We start from the raw sequence: 17,887 nt of genomic DNA on the forward strand, positions 1-17,887 counted from the left end.
CCACACTTATCCCTGTCTCATACTCACATTCATTTTCCATACTGCTTCCAAAGAGATGATTACAAACTGAATTCTATCACACTATCTTCCCCTGGGCTTAGGAACTTTCAGTAGTTTTCCAGGCCTGTGGGACAAAATCCAATCACACATCCAGAGAAAACCTTCACCATGAGATTTTTTTGTCTCATTCTTTAGGATTCAGCTTTCCTATCCTTATTCTATGAAGCCTTCCCCAGCTCCAGAGATACTTCTGCTGTGTACATGTATCTTTCATATAATAGATTCCGTTCACAGTTGTTGAATACCAGCTTTATGCCACAAATTTCACTGAGTTTTGAGGAAAGAAAATAAGGCAATGCTTGAGTTTTAAGGACCTCACCTGTAGTTGAGAAAATATTTTAAAAATTATAGACGGAGTTTATAACCTCCACAACACTAGAGAGTGTGTTATACAAAAACAGCAAGGAGAGAGGCACTCTCATATACAGCACAAATCACATTCTCCTGTGATTATCACTAGTTTGTCTCTCCCACAGGAATGGGAGCCATGTACATACCCAGTGCCACAGGGGGAGTACAGAGTAAATGTGCAATATTAACATACATGTTGGATGGATGTGTGGATGGTTGAGTGAATAAGTGGATGGAAGGAAATTGTAACAACCGCCTAAAACTGTTTAGAAATTTATCAGCAAATTCCAGTGATCCAAAGCGGGGGACATAGCCCAGTGGTAAAGCGCCTCTGGGTTCAATCTCTAGTACTCTCCTCCCACACACACTGCAATTCCAGTGATTCTTGTCTTCTTTCCTTCTATTACCAACTTTATTTAGAGTTGGGTGAGCAAAGATGTAGGAATATGTGAACATGCATATCCTTACAGTGTGCTGCTGCCTTGGGAACTTCTCCTTGTAGTTCAGAGAATCTGTTAGCCTTCAGGGAGGAGCTCAGGGCCTCCCCTTTTCAGTCAGCCCTTTGCTAAACACATCAAAGAAGTCTGTCACTTGATGGTTCGTTTGCTTTACAGTTTGCCAGAGGCTTAGGCGAAAGGTCCCAATTAAAAGATCTGTATTGTTTCTGTGGTCTCTTGCTCAATGGTAAGGGGAGACTCCCCAGGGCTTGTCACCATCTCAGAACAATGCAGCCAGTTAATATGCTAGATTAAAACAAAACATGCACACCATGCTAAAACTTTATAGTTCAGTTTTACACATAGTCCAGTTCCCTCTATTCTCTGAAAGCCTTCGTTCATGCTACTATAAAGATGTCTCTAGACTCTAGAACAGTGGTCATTCCTACTGGGTTAGAAAAGAAAGAAGAGAAATACCAGACTCTACCATCAGAGTGTTATTGGCCCTCAAGGAGGCCCAGGCATCAGTATTTTTTTGAAAGTGCTCCAGTTGATCCTAATATGTAATCAGGATTGAAAACACTGCCATGGAGTCAGGACCAGAAAACTTAAGTTACACTCAGCATGGAATTTACTTCTGGTGCCTCCCTCTTATCCTTCACATCTGGCCTGTTTATCACCTTCTCAGTTGATAATCTCAGTTGATCTTGATTTAAGTAGGAAGACACTTGACCAAAGGGGCTTCCCCCATACTCTGTCACTCCGAGCATTTCCCACAATCTGAAAATAGCCTATGTGTTTATTTGTTTTCTTGTTTATTATCGCTGCTACTAGGAACATCATATCCTATTTATTTGCATTTATCGTTGAGCTAAAAATATGTATCCGGTAGGCTACAGCATAGGAGGGAAGAAGGAGCTGAAAGGAAGAGTCAAAGCAGATGGAAGTTTGAAGGGAGGAAGAGCCATACTTCAAAAAGGGTCACAGAATGCCTTTGGTAGATGATGCAAATCAAGACATAGTTATAAACTGAAGTGTCACCGATTGGCTACCCTTACTGCTAATTTACAAAAAAATATATAAAATGAAATTCACAAAGTAATATTTCTTGTAAAAAATTGAAACAATACTGCTAAGAGTGAAAATTCTAACCCTCTTTTCCCAGAGTAATTATTGTTTACGGTTTAGTATTTAGCATTTGAAGCATCTTATAAGGTATACAGCAATAAGGTACAGGTTGATTAAAAAGGAATTGAGTGCTTCTGAAGGCATATTACTCAGTAACTGTGTTGTATATAAGTATGTAGTTAAAGCCTGTAGTTGTCTTGGACAAGATACCTGTAAGGGGTAGCTCACTGATTTAGTGCAAACCATGTTTTTATAAGATAATCTAGTTCATGAATGTTAGTTTTTTCCAAGTATTCAATTCCCTTAGAATTACCCTGTATTTGTCTCTCTCTCTCCTCTCCTTCCTCCACACCCATTCTCTCCTCCCTCCCTCCCTCCCTCCCCCCCTCTCTCTTTCCTGAAATGGGGTCTTATTTTACCTCCTTTTAATGAAAGTTTGTAATTTTAGGTTAGTTCTCCTCCTGGAATGTGGCTTAGACTTAAAAATGGTGTTAACTGGTGATAAGTTTTGTAGTACCTTCAATACCTCTCACTTTATCACAGTTTAGCTATTTAGGCATATATGTAATAGCCTTTTCCAGTTTTTATAAATAAAGTTTTATTGGGATGCAATTATGCTCATTAAATTACATGTTGCCTATAGCTCTTTCTGTGCTGCAGTTGGCAGAGGTGAATAGTTGCAGCAGAGCCCACATAACCTACAAAATCTAAAATGCTTATTATCTGGCCTTTTACCTGGAAAGTTGGCTTGACCCCTATCCTAATTGATGAAAAAAAATTATACTATCAATAATCAATCAGAACAAACCAATTAAGCCTAGTATATAAGAATGGTGATTCTGGAGTTTTACATCTTTAAAATTATACACATCTGATTACTTTTGGTAGGAAGAGAGTCACCCACAACATTGGTAAAGGTGGAGTGGAATGGGAATAGGGAGGCATATTCCATCTAGTTGAGTCCTGTCTTTCTGCCAGGCAGATCATATCTTCTCCCTTTCTCTATCTTATCCCCTCCCAAAAGGAACAGTGTTTGTTGGAGATGTGGCCAAAGTTTTCAGAATACCTAAGGTTGGAGCCTTTGAATTTAAACCGGTCTGCCCTGTCTTTGCTGCCAAGCTTCATAAATCATTTGGCTGAACAATTAAAGGGCTGGGTGCCTCTTGAATGCTGCTCCAGGTGCATGGGGGTAATCCCCACCCCCAGCTGCTCAGCATGCAAGGTAGGGGACCCCACACAGTGTCAGCTATGAGGGAAGCACCATGAGGCATTTGGTTTTCGTCTCCACTGGGCTTGTCTGTTTTCCCCCAGTCCCAAGTTTTGTTGGAAACACCCTCTCTGGAGATTCCATCACAAATCTTCTAGTGATGGGTGTCTGATTGTTTGCGTTGGCCAGCTCTGGAAAGGTGCTGTGCCACTGCAGATGGAAAACATTATGAGGGAGGCCCACTGCACTAAGCGCCTCTTCTTTGCTGTATACAGGCTTATATCTTATTAGAGTTCTTCCTTGTGTGGCAAGCTAATAATGTGTGTACTCACAAATTGCTATATTTTGTGTAAATCATGCAAAAGCTGCTGAGTTTGTTTTAGAATTAGAGTTTAGAGCATCCCTTTTAAACTATGAATTACTATGATTTATTTTTGCATCTTTGCAATTCCTTTTAGTTCAAAATACTGCCTCTACAGAAAATAAGTATTAATATATTATATTCCCTGATAAACATTTGCTTTTAAGCTTCTGTGGTTTAGACTAGAGTATCCCTATAACCTCAGATGTTAACATTCACAATTTCTAGATCCACCAGTTCCTACTTGTCACTTCTTGCCTGCTTTTATAAGATTTGTATCAAGCTACACAGTCTCCTGGTAATTCAGAGTGAAATAAAGGGATCCTAAAATCTGAGTGACCTAGATAACTAAGAAATAAAGCTGATTTTGTGCCTGAAGTTTCAACTAAATGTTTATCTGCCCATCGTATGGGTGTGATTGGCCTGGATGTTTAATGATTAAATTACAGGGCTGAGAGGGACCTTGAAGATCTTAGGATTGTACAGATGTGGAAAAGGGGTCTTATAGACCTTTAGTCCTTCAGACCAGGTGGCATAATCTATAGTTGCACATCCCACCCATAAGACTTCCCCTCTACAGCGTTATTTAAACAAAAGGAAATACCAGATACTTCAGTTGGGGTTCATATTGCTTTCTCTGATGAGTATGTGTGTGTTCTGAGACTCTCTGCTTTCTGCAAATCAGACATTCTTGCTGGATTGCATCAGAGTCCAGGCGACATGATTGATGAATAAAGGGCAGAGGAGGAATGACGTAATGGCTCATGTGGCGTTTACCTGTGAATTATCTCTAGCTGTGTACAACTCGGTGTCTGTGTGACTCATGCACTGAGGTACTGCCATCCCTGTTATTCAGCACTATAGCCTCACACTTACCTCACCCTATGTTTCTCTCCTTTTCTTGCCAGATCTGATTAGAAGCACTTTTGTATTAAGCTTATGTTTATGAAGCCATAACTGGACTTTGTACCAATGACCATGTGAAAAAAATAAAAGAATGTTAGGACAAGCAAATTTAAATTGACTCAGAGCAGCTTGATGTCTGGTTATCAACTTAAGTTGTTCAGTCAGTACATACTTTCATAGCACCCACTATGTGCCTTCCTCTGTCAGTGTTTTCTTACCTTCCATGGCTATTTTGTCTCTCAACTTAGGATCAACAAATTCACACCAAATAAACCTGCAGCAAATGCCTACTGTGGGCCATGATTATGATAGATGTTTTCACATGCGTTTTTAAACCTCAGAGCAACCCTGTGAAGCAGTTACTGCCTGTACCATTTGAGAGGAGGCTCACTTAGCTAATGTCAGAATTGGGATTGCAATCCTTATCTCTTGATATCAAGTACAGTACTTTTTCCATTATCACAAATGTCTTTAATCTATGTACTCAAGAAGTTTTTTCAAGTTCTCTTAGGGTGATGTTCATATTTGATTTATGATCTTCACACTTGATCTAATGTCTTCTGATGCCAAAAGCAAAGAGAATAGGACTAAGCATGTTTACTGGACAATAACCACTCAAGTTCTCAAGTGGAGTTGCATCATAGAAATGCTAAACTTGTATATGTTCATCTACACCTGCTCAACAAATGAATGTCAGAAGAGAAAAGAGTCAAAATGTTACCTGTGCAGACAAGTCTCCTCACGTTATATCCAGTGAGTCTGTACTTGGGAGTGTTCTGAGAAGGAAGATGTATATTGATTTTTCTCAGTTCATGTCTGTTCCTGTGTGTCTCTCAGAGTAAGCATCTTGCTTTGCTCAGAGTGGTATTATTTTGTACAACAAGTATACTAAACACAAGCCAAATGCTCCATCTTTTTTTTCTACATTTTTTATTGGTACATTATAGTTATACATAACCATTCTTTCTTTTATTTACCCAAAGTCAGTAATCTGTGCCAAGGCTCAAGGGTAAAACCACCTGGGTTTGGCTTTCTGAGAGAGTCCTGCATGAGGCCTTCCTAGAGGAGTGATAAGGTAATTTTGACACAAATTGAGGAGTTTTATTTTTTCCTTACATAATCTCTAAAAAAAATTAAAAATTTAAGCCCCAATAAAAATTAGCTCCTGCAGGATGATATTGGGTTGCATATAATCAAGTAGGGGATTTTTGTTTAGGTATACTAAAACTGTCTTCAGCTCCAGAATATTTTGTATATTAGCAACTAAGCATATCTTCCATTTTCTGTATGTTGTGAAAGACTAGAAGTATTCATACTGAGCAAATCAAGTATTCATTGTGTCCTTAAGAGAACTGTGTTAGCACTGAAACCAAGGGAAGAAAAATTAACAAAAGTGAGATGTGAAGTGAGAAAATTCCATTGGATTTAGTTACTGATAACCTTTTTTTTTTAAGAGAGAGAATTTTAATTTTTTTTTCTTACTTTTCGGCGGACACAACATCTTTGTTTGTATATGGTGCTGAGGATCGAACCCTGGCCACACGCATGCCAGGCGAGCGTGCTACCAGTCGAGCCACATCCCCAGCCCACTGATAACCTTGGAAAGAATAGTCATAGTCAAAGTCAGAAACAAGATGCAAATAATTATTGACCATCATTTAACATCAGGACAAGAGTAATCAGCAGGATTTCATTAAACTCAAAAAAGACTTGGAGAAAGAGATGGCACAGGAATTGAGGTCTGAAGTCTGGGATTGGGTGGTTTTAGTACCCAAAAGGTAAGATTTGGAGATCTAAGAGCAGAAGTACTGATGTCATCAAGAGGAACTCTGAATTTCTAAGCCTAAGAGTCTCTGTGGCACAGGTAGGGAAGTTTTGGCCATTGAGAGAAGACAGTCAGGACAGTTATTGGCATCTATTAGCAGATTCTTTTTAGTCTCACACCCATTAAGTGTTGGATATCACTTTAGTTACCTTTCTAAGTAGTTAGGTTTTCAGTTGCTTGCAATTTGGAGAATTGAAGCTAGCTCTGCAAGGCTGTTACTGGGCTGGAGAGGAGGGGTTGACAAAATATAGCATATAGAACATAACCAAAAGGCTAGTAAACATTCAGTCTCATGAATAGAAAACCAGCCCATTCATAATAACAAATCTCATCTCATTCAAGGAAGTGGAGTTGCAACCAGGTCACCTCCCTTTCTTTCCTGTATTTGTACAGCAACTTACAACAATTTCATTGTTGAAAGTGAAATCTTATTGGCAATTATTTTCTTTTTCTCATGTTGCTCACTTAGTATTTTTGGCTCAACATTCAGTGTGAACTAAAGAGACTGCTTTACTACTGTCACTAGGAGACAGGCTGTCTGTGGTTGAAGCTGGGAAGCCAGGGAGCTCAATTTAGGATGGGATCTCAGAGTGGTTCCTCTGCCCCCAATATATGTGTATAAGAATCTCATTGGATTCTTATTAAAACTGTAAGATTCCAGGGCCCAAACCTAGACCTACTAAATATGAGTCCATGATGAAATATGCATATTATTAGCATTGCTGGGAATTCTTATGAAGCCTCTGGCTTAGGAAATGTGAGTCTGATATAAAATCTAGTGAAGTAACCTTTTGACAGATCAAATTCTTATCATTCTAAAGTTAAATTTTATTATACAAAATATGATTAGGTTAGGAATATGTATTTTAACAAAACTTATAAAGCTATGAAAAATTTGAAATACAAGGTACATGCAAAATGTTAGCAGTAGTAATGAAAACTTTTGAGTATGAGGAAAAGGAGATTGTTATAAATTCCAAAAGTTTTTGTGCCTTATAAAATTTCTATTATTTCCCAAAAAGAGAAAGGAGGGAAGAATGAAGCAGTCACCAAGGTAGATCCCCAAGGTAATAGAATTGAACAAACAAATAGGGCTTTATTTATTTATTTGTTTGTTTGTTTGTTTGTTTATTTATTTATTTATTTATTTATGGTACTGGGGCTTGAACCCAGAGGTACTTAACCACTGAGCCACATCCCAGCCCTTTGTATTTTGTTTTGAAACAGGGTCTCACCAAGTTGCTTAGGGCCTCATTTTGTTGCTAAAGCTGACTTGGAACTTGCAGTCCTCCTGCCTCAGCCTCCCAAGTCACAGGGATTACAGGTGTGGCCACTGCATTCCAGTGGGGTACATGATTCTAGGAAACCCTCCAACATTAGCCAGAAAATCCTTAGACATAGAAGTCTGGATAAACTTTGCTAGAGGTCAGGGCAGTAATAGAGACTGACTCCAGTTTTATTGCCTCTAATAAGAAAACCGCAGAAATACCAACCTCAACTCATGTTTCCCCCAGCTCTCATCTGATCTTTAGCTCTTATTTAAATTTTGTTTTTGTATCTTTGGATTGTTCTCTCTATGTAAGTCATTGCCCTAAATAATTTCTACAAGTTCTTCATGACTGGACTAGTTAGGTACTTTTTTTTTTTTTTTTTTTTTTTTTTTTTGGACTGAGGATTGAACTCAAGAGTACTTAACCACTGTGCCACATCCCAGCCCTTTTTTTAATATTTTATTTAGAAACAGGATCTTAGGGCTGGGGATGTGGCTCCGGCGGTAGCACGCTCGCCTGGCATGCGTGCAGCCCGGGTTCGATCCTCAGCACCACATACAAACAAAGATGTTGTGTCCCCTGAAAACTAAAATAAATAAATAAATATTAAAATTCTTTCTCTCTCTCTCCCTCTCTCTCTCTCTCTCTTTAAAAAAAAATGAAAAGAAACAGGCTCTTAATGATGTGCTTATGTTCTCACTAAATTGCTGAGGCTGGCTTTGAACTCATGATCCTCCTGCCTCAGCCTCCCAAGCCACCAAGCCCAGCTTTACATCTTTCGAATACTTTTGCCAGCCCCAGTATTTCCTCCTTCCTCACAATTATCATAACCATTAGTCACAGGAGGATAAATTTGTGCCTGTCTTTCACCCCTTTTCATGAGGTAAACATCTGTGATTTTCTTTTTTTTTAATTGGAAATAATTGATTATTTATGGATTTTTAATTTTTTAAATTTTTGATTCTTTTTTTATTATTAGTTGTTCAAAACATTACAAAGCTCTTGACATATCATATTTCATACATTTGATTCAAGCAGATTATGAACAGACACTAGAATGGCAGTATGTAAAAAAAGTGGATGTGGAACCGATGTGAATCAGCAATATATATACGGGGTAAAAATGGGAGTTCATCTGTAATTTTCTGCTTCAAAAGTCTCTTTTAAAAAAGTATCTCACCAGCCCTGGTGGCGCCCGCCTGTAATCCCAGTGGCTTGGGAAACTGAGACAGTAGGATAGGGAGTTCAAAGCCAGCTTCAGCAAAAGCAAGGTGCTAAGCAATTCAGTGAGACCTTGTCTCTAAATAAAATACAAACAATGCTGGGGATGTGGCCCAGTGGTTGAGTGTCCCTGAGTTCAATCCCCAGTACCAAAAAAAAAAAAAAAAAGTATCTCTTCTGTATAATCATGAAAGCCATCATTCAAATCCCAGAAATTTTAGTTTAACACTTTTTATTGCATGTTATTAAAACTCAGCTGTAGAGTAATGAGAATCTAGCTTGTTTATCTTATGTCTTCTCTTCCTGAAAGAAAATTCCAATTTGGGTTGCACTTGGCCCTTGCCATGTGACTCCTAGAATTTGCTACTTAAGAAATTAAAGCTAAGAGCAAATGTTCCTGACTATGTTTTAAATCAGATAATCAAATTAATAATTACAGCATGTCAGCCAAACTAAACAAGCATTCTTGATGGGTAGAACCCTGCATTGTCTTGAGTTATTTGATTACTTAGCCACTGCAAACTTTTTTAAAGTGAACCATCTTTAATATGCATGTGAAGGATAAAAAATAACTTGTTTTAAAAGAATTTTTATTTGGTCTTATTTTAGGTACTTTTTGTCCAAAACATGAACATATTCATCTTCATAACTCTTTCAGTATTTCCTGGCTTACTTAGTACCTTAGCTGGTATTTTCCACATGAGGTTTACACCATCTTGTGGCCTGTAATTTTCATTGATGTGCTGTGTTTCTGTGTCCTTGGCATTTATTAGCCTATTGGCAGATGTATGAACTTGGAAGAAAAGGAGAAATCACCTGTCATTTTTATTTTTTTGCTCTAAAGGCCTGTATTTTTTTTTCTGTTTTCTTCATGACCATAATAGTGATAGGAGTCTCTCAGATCTACCCTTTACAAAATCTTTTGTTTGTCAAATTGAAAATATCTTATTGTCTGAATTTTTCATTTGACTAGATGACCATGTAGCACAAGGCCTAATTGACATGTCCACAAAAGATTATTTTTGCTATGGTTCATTGATCCATTTTATGTAAAATATCAAAATCTAGAAATCCATGTTTGTAGATCTCCCACCACATAAACAAAGGGAGAGAGAGAGGGAGGGAGGGAGGCAGGAAGGAAAAGAGAGAGAGACAGGTAATAAGAGAAGCCAAATCATGAAAGGTGCCAATGTCTAGTAAAGACAAACCAATAAGACAAACTAAACCAATAAGAGATCAATTATGCATGAAGAAGAAAGTTAGAGACAAGCATCACTTGGATGGCTGAAGTAGAGAGACCCAGAATTGGCCCAGAAAGATACAGATATTTCCCCAATTGCAATTCATAGCCAACCACTAAAGTACATTGAATCAAACAAGTGCTTCACTGATAGAAGCTAGAGTATTATATACACAAAACAGGTCTTGTTGTTTTCACTTCCTACTATTGAGAATTATGATATAGACTTGACAGGTATTGTTGGGAAAGATATATTAGTTACCCAGAGCCAAAAGCAAATTGGCAAGAACTAGACGCTTAGGGAAGAGAACCGATTCTGGTGACCTGCCACCCATTGTTTATTGCATAGCACCTGGCTATACATTTTCGAAGTAGTTAGGTTTCAATTGCAGTATGGGAAACTGAGGCCTCCCTTTGGGATATAGCAGTTGGGTATTATCTTTCCCCCAGCACAACTTTGCCTGGGACCTATACATAGGGTGTTGCCCTCCTCTAAGTTGGCATAACATTTTCCACCTTCTTATGTTTATACTAATATAATTATAATAAATTGCTACTGCTCTTGGAGATAATCTCTTCTCACATCAGGATTTAAGGTTTTCATTAAGGCTGCTTAAACAGTGGGAAGGAAGGAGCCTTTCCATAACATTAAGGTCATTTCCGATAAAGGTGACTGCTCCACCCCTCCTTCCCAATTAGATTCTCTGCCAGCAATAGCATAGATTTGAGCTGGTGCCAGATGTTTTAATACCATAAGGACTAACTTGATAAAGCCTATGCATGGCAAAGAAAAAAACAGCCAAAGGTTCCCAAACTGAAATTTCCAAAATTTCCATATGAGATGAAGCTAGGGCACCCTTCCTCTAAGTGTTACCATGTGTTTGCTGTTGTTGCTGATATCCTACAATTCTCTTTCCCCAGTGCTTCTGGAGATTAATAATTACAGGAAATGCTGGTTATGTCAAGATGGAAATCTACTCTAGCTGCTGAGAATTTGGTCATTGACAAGAAAGACAATGGCAAAGATTGAGAATAACTGTGGGATTAATACTCTGATTTTTCCAAATAATTCCTAAGTAATTATTGGTCAGTTAGTCATCAGCATTCAGGGTTGTACTTAATTTTCCTATTAATGTTTTGCATATGTTTGCTAGTCTTGATTCCCTTGCTATTAGAAATTCCAGACTAGGAGAATTGTTCTTACTATGGCCCTTGTATTTTGCCTGGAGAACTAGCATAATGTTGACAATTAAACATTGATGTAGTTGAAGCAAAATCCTTTCATAGATTCCTGGGCATGAGACAGATTAATCAATAATTACAAAGTGCTTGGAAAGTTTAGAAACCTGGAACACCTATAAGTATAGGAAAGAGATATTTTTCTCCAATGCTGATTTTTAAATTTCATATGAAATGATAGTCTTAGCCTCAATATCCCCAAAATTTTTACCATAGTTGCTAATAAATAATATAATTAAACAGTCTGCAGTAGAATCAAAAGGAAAAATTCTCTGAATGAGAATTCAAATTGAATGCAGTGACTGAGTTTATTAAGGCCTGTTTTTACTTAACATTCAAAAGTTTTGCCTCCTATTTGTAGAAATTAATGGATTTAACCAAACCTACAACACTATCAAGAATATAAGATTCTTCATTCAGTTTATTTTCCTGTTATCCTGAAATACAATGTCAGCTAATAAAAATTTCCACATAATTTTTTTGAGGAAGTTAAGAATTTGCAGTAGTAGTAATAATAATGATAGCGTTAAAAGCAGGAATTAGATTGTCTGCCCCTGTTAGCAACCTGAGCAGTTAAAGACACTAATGGACCATGAAAACTGGAGGGCTGGGGCAACTGTGGGTCAGAGACTAACATACACAGGCAAGCATAGTACAGGGAAGCCTTTCATCACCTCCACCACATTGAGCCTTTTCTCTTAACGGAGCAAGCTCTTAATTTCCCCAGGTTGTTAATCTGGCACCTTTCAAGAACATCACTATACACTTTGGAAAATAAAAAAGCAAACAGTCAAAACATCTAGTGTTAAGGGGAAAGAAAATCAACAGAGGAAATTACAGTAGCACTTGATACACTGGCACCTTTTTCTTGAGTCATAGAAGGTGAAGGTTTTTGAAAGTTTGCACTTTTGACACTCTCTCTTTAAGACAGTAGCCAGAGGTCTTGAGAAAGAAAGTGCCATGAATATTCTGTCACAGTTCAACTGCGGCCTTAAATGCATGTATATCCACATTTCAAAACTGACCTCCCAAAATACAAATAAAAGCCAAGTGACTTGAATGTAAACACCACTTTCTTTCATCATTTCTTTGGCTCTGTGTTTACCATTTCCTTTCTAAAGGAATTGGTGTTTCCTGATCTGGTATAGTTTGTTTGGGGATAATTCATCTACCGTATGTTTTCATATATCAAGGGTTGAATACAATACCAAGTTCTCATCTTTCTCTTTCTTATTTTTAGGTAAGTCATCTGATTCAAGTGATGTTTCATTTGATGGAATTTTCCATTTGGTAAAGTATTACTATTTTTATCAAATAATGTAAACTGTCATTTTTATTATTTCTTAATCTGTGTCTTCCAACAACATTGACCTTAGTAGTGTACCCTCTCTGGAAGACCAAAATAGGGGGCGTATGGGAAACAAAGGAAAAAACATAATACTGAGTATATTTACATGTCAAAAAGCACTTTTGAGGGGCTAGAGCTCTGTAGCTCAGTAGCTTAATGGCAGAGTGCTTGCCTAGCATATGTGAGGCACTGAGTTCGATCCTCAGTACCACATAAAAATAAATAAATAAAATAAATTGTCCATCTACAACTATATGTGTGTGTGTGTGTATATATATATTTACACACACACACACACACACACACACACACACACACACACACACATATATATCACTATTGAAAGGAACATACCTCATTTAGCTATTTTTCATCAATTTTGCCATTTAGAACTTCAGGAGCTTTCCAAGATTGGGTTTACTTCAGAGAATCCAATTAAATTTACAGTGATGACTTCTGATTGTCTTTGGTGAAAATCTGATATTCCTCAAAATGTTGCTACACATGTTTGAGGCCTTTCATGGTTTTGTATGAATTTTTTTTTCATTTCTATAAAAAATGTTATTAATTTTTTGGTAAGTAGACGTTTTATCATTTGAAAGATTTTCTTTTGAATCATATGTTGTCTTAAAATATTTGTTCATTTTAAAACACAGCTATTTGATAGAAGAAATAGAAAAACACAATTTCAGAAATACAAACTGAAGATTCTGTGGGGGGGAAAGAAACAGATACATCATAACAACAAAATGACTTTCCCTGGTAGTTCTGGATTGTTTCACTAGCTGAATCCTAGCAATTTTTTTTTTTTTCTCTCTTAGAGGTCTGCTTCTCTTTGTATAGCACTAAATAGCTATTGACCTACTGAGAAATAAGCAACCAAAATCTAAAATCCCTGGTTTGAGCTATAGTTACCATACTGCATGATGATCTCCACAATTCCTTTCTAAAACTTTATAGTCTTCGCATAACATCTTCTTTTGAGAAATGCCTTTTTAGTCAGCTCCTTTGCCCATTGTAAACTGGTGGTTTTATTGCTGTTGCACTTGAATTTTCTAGCTATTTTAGATATTAAACCTTTATCACATATTTGGTTCACAAATATTTTTTCCCATGTTGTCTCTTAATCATTTTATTGAGTATTTCTTTTGCTATACATAAGCTTTTTTAGGTGATGCAATCACCTAAATTTGTCTTTTTTTTTTTCCTTAGCTGTGTTTGTGTGGTCATATTAAAAATAAATCACTACTTAGATTAGTGTCAAGAAGCTTTTTACCTATGTTTTCATCTAGTACTTATATAGTTTCAGGTCTTTGATGCATTATGAGTTGTTTTTTATATATGATATGAGATAAAGGTTTAACTTCATTCTAAATGTGGATGTATTGTTTTTCCAACACCATTTATTGAAGAGTCTGGACTTTCCTCATTTTGAGTTCTTGGCATTTTAAGCAAAGATCAATTGGCTATAAATGTGTTGAATAATTTTGGGGCTCCCTATTTTTCTCCAATGGTCTATGTCTAATTTTATGGCAGTACTACACCCTTTTACTTAGTGTAACATTATAGTATATTTTAAAGTTAGGTAGTTGTGGTGCTTCCATCTTTTTGCTCAAGATTGTTTTGGTTATTTGAGGCCTTTCATGGTTTCATATGATTTTTTTTCATTTCTATAAAAAATGTTTTTAAATTTTTGGTAAGTCTTACATTGAATCTTCAAATCACTATGAGTAGTAAAGACGTTTTAACAATATTAATTCTTCTCATCAATAAGCATGAAGGTCTTCCCATTCATTTGTGGAACAATATTTTTAAGACATTTTTAGGGCTGGGGCAGCAGTGGGAGAGGACTTACTTACCTATCATGTGTGAGGCACTCAGTTCAATCCCAATACCACAAAGAGGAAAAAAAAAATCAGTGTCAAGTATATGGCTTCTAGAATTCTTACAGTCTTTGAAATTTGATGCTAAGATTATTGAAGCAAAAGTGTCCCTACAGAAGAGAAATTTCTCTTAAACTCTCAGTGCAGAGGAGTGTGACACAAGGAAACTGGCTTGAGTGATACACATTATATGAAATTTTATTTTCTGAGTAATATTTCTGATTCAGTAATCACCCTGTTTAGCCATACAAGTTTTCTTATTCCCTGGAAAGCCTTACTGTAATTGAGAACTGTTCTAGCATATCATGTACCTTGTAATTTCCTTTTCTAAAATGCAGTTACATTTAATGTCTTTGTTTCCTTGATGTAACCTTTTAAAAGCCTTGTATCTGCATTTATGTTATTGTTCGTACTCTCTTTTGGTTTCACATAACTCTTTGCTATTCTTCCAATAAGTCATTTGTAGATATTCCTAAACCTGGAGCATCTCACTTAAAATCTAGTACTGTGGCCTCTTAGAAGACAAGTTTATTAGCCAGAAGCTATACATACCCTAAGTTCAAACCTGTACAAGTTTACACTAGGTAACCAAAAAATATTTTCTCTTCAATCACTGAATCCAAGGCGGGGGGGGGGGGGGGGCAGATGCCACCGCCTCGAAACAGAAATGATTCTTAAGGCTCTGGGTACTTTGAAGATCTGAAATAGCTCAGGGCATGCAAGATTCAGCATAGCTTTGGACATTCTCTTCTGAAGACACAGAAAAGGTAGTTTCTTTTGCCAAGGCCTAAAAGACATGAATAAATTGGCAGAAAGGCAACATCATTCAGTCTACTCTTGCCAAAAGGAATCGCATCCTGTTGAAAGTTAAAAATAATTGACAACATTTTAAAAATGGTCTTCAGGTTCTTAAGGTGTGTATTTTTAGTAGTCTAATTTAAAAATTGCCAATTCAGTATACATGTTACTATATGCTTAGTAAGAGCTACTTTGTTAGAAGATAGTAACTGATTTTAAGTTTTCTTAGTACCAGTGTGCTTTACTTTTCAAGGTGTGTAGATTTCCTACACCTCAAATCCCAATGCAGAATTCCCCAGCTTACTGCTTTCATGTACAACATTAGAGGATATGTTTGTCCTTATGTCACTGCCTTTTAAGGTATCAAACACTGTAGACTCTCCTTATACTATAGTGAGTTCATTCTTTAGAGTTGGTTAAAAAGGGAAACTCCAGTTTTTGTACCATCAACCACATCCCCTTTGGTTCAAATTCAGCATTTTTACTCCAAAAAAATAAAGCTTATGATATGGAGCATTGGACAAGAAGCTTCTAAAGAAAAGGAATCCTTCTCAGATTTTGAGAATTGCCTCATAGGAGAAAAAAATTCTCAACACATTTTGTTTGACTCAGAGAAGCTGAGTGTTAGAAAGAACAAAGAGGCAGGAAGGGAGTTATCCTGAGCTCTGGAATTTTAAGCCAGAGCTGCACTGTGGCTCCACAGAAAATGTTTTATCAAGTGTTCTTTTTGCTGGTTCTTTTAAAATCTAAGAAGAGACATGAAGATCTAAAATCAATATCCAGGGAAAGCCTCAATTTAAAGTGAACCCCCACTTTCTCTGCCAACCCTTTTGCATTCTAGGAACTTCAGAGAGTTCTGGGGATTCCTTAAGTGATTAATGAGGAGATTGTAATTCATTGAAACAGTGATTTGTAGGTTAAAGGATATCTGATACATTCTGAATTTCTGCCCTTCTTAGTAGAGAAGGAAAAATGAATAGACCAGATGGTGGGTCCCATTGTTTCTTTTTATGGGGCGGGGAAGGGGAGTCACAGAGATATAATTATACTCATCTCATTTTTTCCACAAAGCATTTGCAGTAGCTTCCAACCAAAATGCGTAATAAAATTCAGATAGTTTTTTTTATTATTTTAAATAAAAACAGGGAAAACCATGGGAAAGGAATAGTTATAAGAATGAGTTAGTAATCCTACAGCTCTTTGTACTCAGGTGCAATGGAAGTCAGGAACGGTTCTGTACTAAAGAGGACAAGCAGAGCTTCAGTTGGTGCTCCCTCCTTCCATAACCTCAGCTGAGCCAGTGGCAAGTCCCCATCAGCCCTTGGGCTTCACCTGGCCTGTGCGTACATTCTAATTCCTCTGGCTCTGCCTGCATGCTTGTTATGGCATGACTCTGCCAGAGGATTCATTCCATTGCTTTGGAAAGACCTGCACTTTCGACAATTGTACATCCCATTACAGAAACAGCATTGAGCATGATTTTGGGAAAATTGCACATGTATCTTATATTGGGCTTGAGTATTCAAGAGGGCTTCAAATATCATCCTTGGTGTATTATTCTTTAGCTTTTCAAGTGTTTCCATAGGATGAGCATAGGTCAGAGACACTCAGAAACAGGTCAAGCACAGGGGAAAGGAAAGAGAGAGGATTCTGTTCTTCCTGATTCCGCTGGGATAGGTAGAAAACTTAAGGATCTTTTTCTTCAACCATCATCATTTATTTCCACCATTTGTTCCCATGGTTATTTTCCACTGCCCAGTTGTTATTTGCACTTATTTAAAAACATCAGTGAATGAGCCTCAAGAGGCTCAGTTCTCTAACTGAGGTGCTATACCAGAGACTGAGAATATTCAAGGTTTTGGACTGAAGTCCCACCTCTGAGCTCATACTTTTTTATTACACTGTATTTGGCTGAAGATCTGACACTAGATGCACCATAACCATTGCAACGTCTGTGCAATTTCTTGCTTTTTAGATTTCTGTGGCACTTTTGCATATTGTTTGATTAGCTATACCTGTCTATGAATTGTAGGTCTTTTAACCATTTAGAAAGAAGAGGGTAAGGGGAAAAAGGTAATTGGTGGTAAAGAGATGATCCCTAAGAATGGAAAGTTCACGGATAAAAGTTGTGCTGCTTTCTGGGCCAGGCCAGGTGGTTGGGTGTGGATGTTGTGTGTGTCCCCAATGTAGTCACCCTTGCAGTGGTAATTCTCTCAGTTTAGCCACCACAGAGTATTGTTCTTTGTTTTTCTATAGTGCTTGTCAAAATGCTATGACAACTGGTTGGTTTTATGCAAACAGAGCCTGGCTCTCAAGAGACAGTGTGTCTGAAAGTCAAACATGGATGGCAGCCATTGGCACGCAGAGGAGTCAGAAACCACAGATTGTTTTCTCGTTGGATGAACAGCTTAAAGCAACGTAAAGTTAATTGAAGAATTCCTTGAAAGTGAAGTCAGACTAAAAGAAATGCTCTGAGTCTGTAATTTACTAAATGTGAAAGATCTGTAAGTGGTATTGAGACTAAAAAGTTTGGGGGGGAAAAAGAACATTTTTGTAAACAGATCTGCATTGCATTATTGCCTAGCCTGTTTTAATTATTTGCTCTAATAATG

General features: G+C 37.3%; 2 protein-coding genes across 5 annotated transcripts in view; one reads left to right on the forward strand and one right to left on the reverse strand.

Moving 5' to 3' along the window:
* The window catches only part of CMSS1 (cms1 ribosomal small subunit homolog), a 319,968-nt gene that overhangs the window by 163,136 nt on the left and 138,945 nt on the right, over positions 1-17,887 (forward strand). The window contains exon 1 of one of the 3 annotated variants that reach the window (XM_081301155.1): positions 12,514-12,536. The exons of the other annotated variants lie outside the window; for them this stretch is intronic. The gene's annotated coding sequence lies outside the window, so the exon portion shown is untranslated. Of the gene's footprint in view, positions 1-12,513; positions 12,537-17,887 lie in introns of those variants that run through there. 3 annotated transcript variants of the gene reach the window in all.
* Positions 1-17,887, reverse strand: part of FILIP1L (filamin A interacting protein 1 like) — a 262,254-nt gene that overhangs the window by 159,211 nt on the left and 85,156 nt on the right. The gene's annotated exons all lie outside the window — the stretch shown is intronic.

This window comes from Spermophilus citellus, assembly GCF_964194105.1.
Source record: "Spermophilus citellus genome assembly, chromosome: 7".
Lineage (NCBI taxonomy): Eukaryota > Metazoa > Chordata > Mammalia > Rodentia > Sciuridae > Spermophilus > Spermophilus citellus.